The sequence below is a fragment of the Meriones unguiculatus genome, chromosome 7 (assembly GCF_030254825.1).
Source record: "Meriones unguiculatus strain TT.TT164.6M chromosome 7, Bangor_MerUng_6.1, whole genome shotgun sequence".
NCBI classification, from domain to species: domain Eukaryota; kingdom Metazoa; phylum Chordata; class Mammalia; order Rodentia; family Muridae; genus Meriones; species Meriones unguiculatus.
Genome location: NC_083355.1, coordinates 106,009,651 through 106,017,287, shown reverse-complemented (window position 1 = coordinate 106,017,287; position 7,637 = coordinate 106,009,651). Strand labels below are relative to the sequence as shown.

General features: G+C 50.3%; 1 long non-coding RNA gene across 1 annotated transcript; it reads right to left on the bottom strand.

Moving 5' to 3' along the window:
* Positions 1-449: 449 nt before the first annotated feature.
* Positions 450-2,353, bottom strand: LOC132655458 (uncharacterized). Its single transcript, XR_009593268.1, has 3 exons — positions 2,232-2,353; positions 1,647-1,714; positions 450-837 (listed from the first exon to the last, which is right to left on the bottom strand). It is a non-coding gene; the product is annotated as an uncharacterized LOC132655458 (long non-coding RNA).
* Between the last annotated feature and the right edge of the window lie 5,284 nt (positions 2,354-7,637).

Here is a 7,637-nt window from a genome sequence, read left to right as displayed (position 1 = left end):
AGTCTGACCCACCATTGCTTTTATAAAGCTTTATTGGCACTCAACCATGGCCATTCATTTGCTGCTAAGTATGGCTGTGGATTGTTTTTGTTTTTGTCTTTGGTTTTGGTTTTGTTTTTTGCTACAGTGGCAGAGCCGAGTCACCACTACAAGCAAGACTGCATGACCCACCGAAGTTTAAGATGCTCTCTGACACTTTGCAAAGTTCCCTGACCCCAGGCCTAAATGTAGGTGCTTTTACTTTCACCATAATCACTCCAGTTAGTAGGTAGAGAAGAGAATAGAGGTGAAAGGAGGCCTGGGAGGAAGGACTCCTGATGAAGAACAGTCGCTAAGTCCCCCAGTCCACAAGCCCACCCTCCCGCACAGCTCAGATATTAACATACACACACACACAGTTTAAAATGAGAGCTCACGCTCTTATTTTCTGTACCATCTTCCAGGGCGTGAGTGGATACATATTTCTGTGTCTGATTGAACTGGGAACACCTGTGGGAGCGCCTGAAGAGCAATTAGAAACCGCAGATCCTTAACTCCGGGGAACAACAGTGTTCAAAACCACAGCTGGCGTGAGGCCCACAAAGGGCTGAGCATCTGCGGCTGGAGGCATGGACTGGCCAGTCATGTGTGTTTACGCACAGAGGAAAGAGCCACACAGAGGGTCCCCCAGGCTGCCCCTTAGGAAATTGACTGTCTCTGATCTTAATACAGGGATTTTCTTTTTCTTTCTTTCTTTCTTTCTTTCTTTCTTTCTTTCTTTCTTTCTTTCTTTCTTTCATTCTTTCGTTCGTTCTTTCTTTCTTTCCTTCCTTCCTTCCTTCTTTGTCACCATAGTGACTGAAAATTCAGGGTAAAGAGAGAAAAGGGAAACAAGACAGCTTAAAAAAACATGTTTTGTCCTTGGCTTCATCCTTGGCCTCATGCTTAAAGAATACACACACAAACCTAGACAAGGAGGCTGAAAGATGGAATTCTCCTTTCTCCCTAATGACATCTTCCAGAGCTGGTGCCGCTCGGTGACTAAGGTCTCCTGCCCTGGGTTCTGGATCCACGTCTGTGTTAAAGAAACTCAAAGCTGCTTGTCCTGAGGCTGATGGAACACTCGGTTAGTGGGGAGGGCAATACCACGGTAAGTGGTCTCACTACACGGCCCCTAAGGCATGCTGAAGAAAGGATGAGAGTAGAGACAAGCGGCCAGAGCATGGCTCTTCTGAGTCACTACAAGGATGTTAGGCAGTGGGTACCACATGTGTGTCTGTGTGTGCCCGGAGCTTCATTAAATATGGGTGGAGGGAGAGCTAAGAAAGCAATGAGGGCCACCATGGGAAGAAAAATCTTTGAATCTTGGCCTTTACTGTGGGGTTTCGACAGGCGACAGGAGCCAAGGACCCCTCCATCCCTATTCCCTGCACTGGGTTCCAAGAGGGGATGGTCTTCCGGCTTACCACCCTTGACGGTCCTCTGGGTATCCAAGCCTCTCTTGCTGGGACATCCCAGACCCTCTCTGTGTGATGAGCCTGGCGGGTGCTATGGGGATGGCCCTGGGCCAGTCTGTCCCTTCCATGCCCCAGAGTCACATTCAAGGTGGAAACATAGCTGCCTGTGCCAGGTCTCCCCAGCCACAGCCCTGGGGTGAGGTCGCTTACCTTCCTCATCTGCTCTGTGACAATGTCCTGCAGGCCAGTGAACAGGGCAAGCACTGCTCAGAGGGAGCCTGCAGGGAGAAGTGAGGAAGCAGAAGATAGTGAACTGGCTGTGATCTGGGCAGGCTGCTCTAAGCTCTGATCTCCGCCACCACCACCCGTCCTCCTAGAGCTACTGATTAACTGATCTCCAGATTTCTATTTTCTTCTTAAAAAAAAAAAAAAAAAAGGAAGGAGAATTAATATTTATGCTTTGGAGAAATGGGGAGATAGACTCTTAGCTTCTCTCCTAGTTTCTCTCCTCCTCTTCCTCCTCCTACTCCTCATCTTTCTCCTTCTCCTCCTTTTAATTTGTTTCTGTTTCATTTTGCTAGGCGTGGTCTCACTGATCATTAACTTGGGATCCTCTGCCTCCCTCTTGAGAGGAGCACTAGTAGCGCCCCCACACCTGGTTCTTCTTTTGTCTTAACAAACACAGGTAGATGGTTCGTTTGCTGCCTAAGGCAAACTGCAAGGTACAAACACAAAGGCAGCTGAAATGCCCACAGAGGCTGCCTGGATCCCTAGATGCCTTGCGAGAAGACTGACCAGTGGCAGGAACCCAAAAACTTGACCACATCCTCATTCCGTCCATCCATCCGTCCGTCCGTCCATCCGCACGTCTTGCCTCCTTACTCCCACCCACCCATCCTTCCATTTGTGCAGTCTTCTCTTTCTCCCGGTTCCCTTGTGGTCCTCTCCACCCATCCATACATTCGCAGGCTGTATTTTTACAAACACCTACTTGAGCTAGATACTGCTCAGGCTTAAATAGTCCCATCTATATTCGTGTCTAAATTTGCTGTCTGAATAAACCATGAGCCTATTCTGGAAATATCTTAGAGGGAAGAGGGGACTCCGAAACCCAAAGGTGCAGCTTGAGAAATATAATACAGCAAATGTATTCATGAGAAGTTGTGTTTGTCCAAGGAGGGACTCTCAGCCCTCGGGTGGTCAAAATGGGCTTCCCTGGGTGTCCTTGAGGGGTGTGGAGGGCAGAGGTTTATCATGTAACACAGGCATTACAGGTCAAAGGCATAGAAAGGCACACAGCATGGAAGAGACTGGGAGGCTCTAGAAAGCTACAGGAGAGCAATGAGCAGAAAGAGGTCAGGTGTGTGGGGAGGAAAGAGGCAGAGGAGGTAGCTGGGCTTCAATCTACAGGGCCAAACAAGCCATGCTGAGCAACCCAGGCCAGGCCCTAAGATAGAGACCCAGGAGACTGCAGTAGGGAGGGAGGCGGCTTCAGAATTGGCATATGTCACCAGAGGCAGAAGATTTTGGAAGATCACTCTGGTAAGTAGCCAAGGGAGAGACGGTGTGGTCCAGCCTGAAAACATCAAAGGTCAGCTGAAGAGGGTGAGGGGAACTGAGCATTATTTAAGGGGCAGAAAAACAGGTTTTGGACAGGCGATGATGCCGAGGTTCCCCCATGGTGGGAGCTCCAGAGTGTGGGGAGACTCCAGCTGGGAGAGCATGTGGAATCTGGGTCAAGTTATGGGAGCCGGAGTTCTTGAGGCCTCTGAAAAACGAGGACTGAATTGTCCTCCGATACCTACTAGCTTGCACTAGGATGAAGGTTGCACACTCATTCATTCATTCATTCATTCACTTGCTTTCTTCTGTTTTTCCTTTTATTTCTTTTTAAACAACATCTTTCTGTATATCCCAGGATGGCTTCAGACTCTCTATATTGCTCAGGTTGGCCTTGAACTCACTGTCATCCTCCTGCCTCAGCCCCTTCAGTGTGGAGGTGATAGCGTGTACGACTCCATACCGGGCTTTTATGTTTCTCTATGAACCAAACCGGGGAGATAACTCTGCTGGCAAAGCGCTTGTGTTGGCAGCGTGAGGACTGGAGTTTGGTGGCCGGTTTAGAACCCAAGCTAAGGTGGCAAGTGTGGTGGACTGCACTCATAGCCCAGTTCCGGGGAGACAGACAGGAAGAGCCCTGGGGTTAAGACCAGGCAGTCCAGCCTAACTGGTGAATGACAGACCACTGGGAGACCCAGTCTCAAAGGAGGTGGGCAGTGTTCGTGAGAATGACACCCAAAGTTGCCGTCTGGCCTCCACAGCGTATACACGTGAACAGGTACACACGCACGCAGAGCTAGACAGAGACAGAAAGAGAGAGGCGGGGGCTGGGGAGACAGAGAGAGACATCAAGAGAAAAAAATGCCATCCCTGAGCGATATGTATCTAGCTCAGCGCAGGCCATGGGATAAATAACAAACAGGTCACCCAGAACCCTGGCTTCGCTCCAGTGACAGCAATCCCCCTGGACAAATCAAGCATCTGCATTGTCCCAGGGTCATAAAAGCAATCGCTCAAGGACGCACAGTGAGCTGGCAGCCAGGTAGCAGAGGCCGTGCAGGGAGATGCAGCTAAGCTGGGGTTTCAGGGAGTCTGAGGAAACTGTGCCAGCTACAGGGTGACTCGGCAAATGGCTGTTCTGCTGAAGCTCCGACAGGAGGGGCCTGAGGGGAACCTGAGAGGATGGTGGCCAGCTGTTTGTGGCCAGAATGTTCGCTGCCCTTCTGGAGGCTGCTGGCTTTCTTCTCTCTCTCTTCCTCCATAACAACTCCTGGACCTCCCCTATGGAGTCCTGCCTGACTGCTCTGCTTCCTACACAGCCTTGAGTCCTCACCCCATTGTCACCAACGTTCTTGGCAGTTGCCTCTCTCCTGGGCTTCTGGCTGTGAGCTCTGAGACCTGACGCTCAGGCTCTCTGACTTGCCTCTGCTGCCTTCTTTGTAAAATGGGATGGAGGTGAGGGTGAGGGGGCTATGTGGGTAAGGGCCTTCACTGTGCAAGCCTGACCTGAGCTGGGATCTCTGGGACACACATGCAAAGCCAGATGTGGTAGCAGACATCTGTAATCACCACGGCAAGATGGGCGGTGGAGACCGCAGAATCCAGTGCATAGATCAGTGACAGAAACAAAAGAGATCCTGCCTCAAAGGAAGGTGGCGGGGGAGAGCCGACTCCTGGCAGCTGTCCTCTGACCCATGCATGTGCTGTGGCGTGAGCGCAGCTTCTGCCACATAAAAACGATACACACAGGCATGCATACACACACGTGTACACAGGATGAATGAACGCTTCCACCTGGCCCTCGGGTGGGAACGAGCTTTGTGGGCTGCGTTGGACCTTTCAGGGTTTGCTGGGCTGACGAAAGCTGAAGGCAGAGAGGCCTGACTGTAACGATAATGCTCATCTTTTGTGAGACTTCACTGCATCCAAGCTTGGCAGACATTATGCCACTTAACCTCACAGCAGTTCTGTCTCTTCCTCCATAGAGCAGGAAGCTGAAGCACGGAGGGGTTCCTGGGCTAGTAAGCCTGGCCTCGTGAAGGCTTGCAGTTAGAGCCCAAGAGCACACATCTCTTCATCCCCTCGCCATCTTGCTTGTGCTTGTGGTCTGAGGTCACAGCATCTCTTACCCACAATTCATCCTGTGGCCTGAGACTCCCGGGACAGAGGTCTGCTCAGGGCAGCAGGAGCCGCTGTTAGTCAGGGTTGTTCAGACACACAAGAAGTAGCCTTGGCAAACCGTGTCAACGGCTCCTGGACCCAGATCAGTGACTGAAGGGGTGTGGGGAACAGAGTTCCTGCTTTGACAGAAGCCTGGACTCAAGCATTTTCCTAAGGACCCACCTGCTGGAGTCATTCCAGACGGTAAAATCCAGAGATGCATCCAGTCTGTCTACAGGGGTGTCAGAGAGCATTACACAGAATGTATCTGAAGCTGAGTTACTGCTCTGTTCTCCAGCTTGCCCCCTCGTGTGTGTGTGTGTGTGTGTGTGTGTGTGTGTGTATGTATGTGTGTCAGGAGTTAGTTAGCCTGAATGGACAGTGAGCACTGATGAGCCACTTGTCTTCCATGAGCTCCTGTGTAGAAGCCAGACATCTATTACTTTCTGCCTTATTCCCTCGAGACAGGGTCTTTCACTGCCAAGGATTCAAACTCGTCTTTCCACTTGAAAAGGAAACACTTCATCAATTGAACCATCTCCACATCCCCCAAGCCTGATCTTCTTGCAGCTGTCCCCAGTCTGATGACAACATCCTTCCTCTTGCTCAGGCCAAAACTTGAGTCACCCTTGGCTCCCTCTTTGCCTTCAACCCATGTCTGATCATCAGGAGACTGTGCTATTTCTGCCATCAGGATCTACTGAGCCTAGCTTGCCCCTCACTACCCCACATCTCTCAACTGGATAACCCCCTTGCGCCCCAGTTTGTCCTTAGCACAGAAGCTGCCATTTGGAAAAGTGTATCCCAAAATCCTGTTTATTAAAGCCTTGAGCTGTTGGAAGATGGTCAGACTTTTAAGACATCATAGGAGACTTTCTGCCTTTCCTCTTCCTCTTCAACGCTAGGTTCGGAGATGAATTGGCTTCCTGTCACGTGCCCTCACCCTGAGCAGCAGGGCCAGTTAGTCATGGACTGAAGCATCTGAAACCGTAAGCTATAATGCGACTTTCCTCCTTGCAAGTTGTTTTGTCTTGAGTGCTTGTTATAGCAACAAAAAGCTGTCTGACACAGGAGCTTCCTGAATACCCTTCATATCGTCTTTGCTTCCTGCTCAGAACCCTGCTGTGGCTCCTTGAATCGTGAGAGAAGTCTGTGCAATCAATGGGTTCCCCAGATATGGTTCTCCTCACATCCTTCTGCCTGCCTGCCCTTTTGTCCTTCCTTGACAGCCTCCTTGGCCTCTTTGTCATTCTCCCTCTGTACAGCCGCATCAAAGCCCTGACTAGCTCACTAGCTCTGTCCACTCCGTTCATATTAGATTGTCCTCTGTCTCTCAGGGAGACGAGCCCGTGTCTTTTTCTCACAGCAGTAACCACCTGACACAACATACAATATGCTGACTCATTGTGTTATGCTTATAAACGTGTTATTCACAGCACATTCAATTTGTAAAGGCCTTTATGGTCTTAGATATCTTAAGTAACAGAGAACCGCTCATCTCAGTCACCCCCCTGTTTCTGCGCGACTAGCAAGGTTCTCGGTTGTTGGAGACCACGCTCCACTTGGGAGGCAACAGTTGGTACCCTCAACCTCAGTCAGACACCGCTTGCCTGGCTCCTACCCTACATCATCCACCTACATTGCCCACCTACACCATCCAGCCCTGCCATCTTCTCCCAGTTTAGCCTGAGCGAAACTCCTTGGGGCTTCACAGGACCAGAGCATTGGCTAAATGCACACAGTGGCGCTCTCCGTGGTCCTGAACCTCCCCTACTTCCCGTGCTGCAGTTTCTTTGGGAGAAGAAGACACATGCGGCTCCAGAGAAGCCTTCCTCTCTCCTTTCTGCACATGCTTCCTGGAACCTAACAGGCTTCTTTGGCTGAGTAATGTAATAATTAATGATAGCTAATCAATGTTAATTAATAATAATTAATAACCTTATTGTTGGGGCCTTGACTGAACTGGGACCTGGTTCTTCCAAACAGAAAATGGTCTCCTCCTTGGTTTTCCGGTAGTGCCCTATATATCCTAAGTTGTAATGTGTGACGTCACCTCTCCAGTCCCAACAGTGAGTTGGAAGCTTCTAGTCAAGCCACTTCCTTGCTGCATGCCCAGGATGCTGGTGAAGGCAATACCTTCCGGTTGAGCAAATGAACTCATAAATGGCATGAGCCTGTGGTGCAGAGGAAGTGCTGTTTCTACTCTATGATTAGACCACAACCACTGTACCAGAATCTGTGGTAGGATCTTGGAAGAGAGGCAAGAGTTTGGCATGGTCTTTCCTCTTAGGAGAATAAGCACTTAATGGTAGAGCCAATGACGGCTGGTGGCCCGAGTCCTGTTTTAGAGAAGGTGATACTGAGGTGCAGGGAAGTGACGTGATTCAGCATAGCTCATGGGTGAACCTGGAGCCACCCTTTGGCTCTGGTCTTCGTGCTGCTCCTGCTTACACCAGCATTTCCCTTCTCTATGTGAAATCT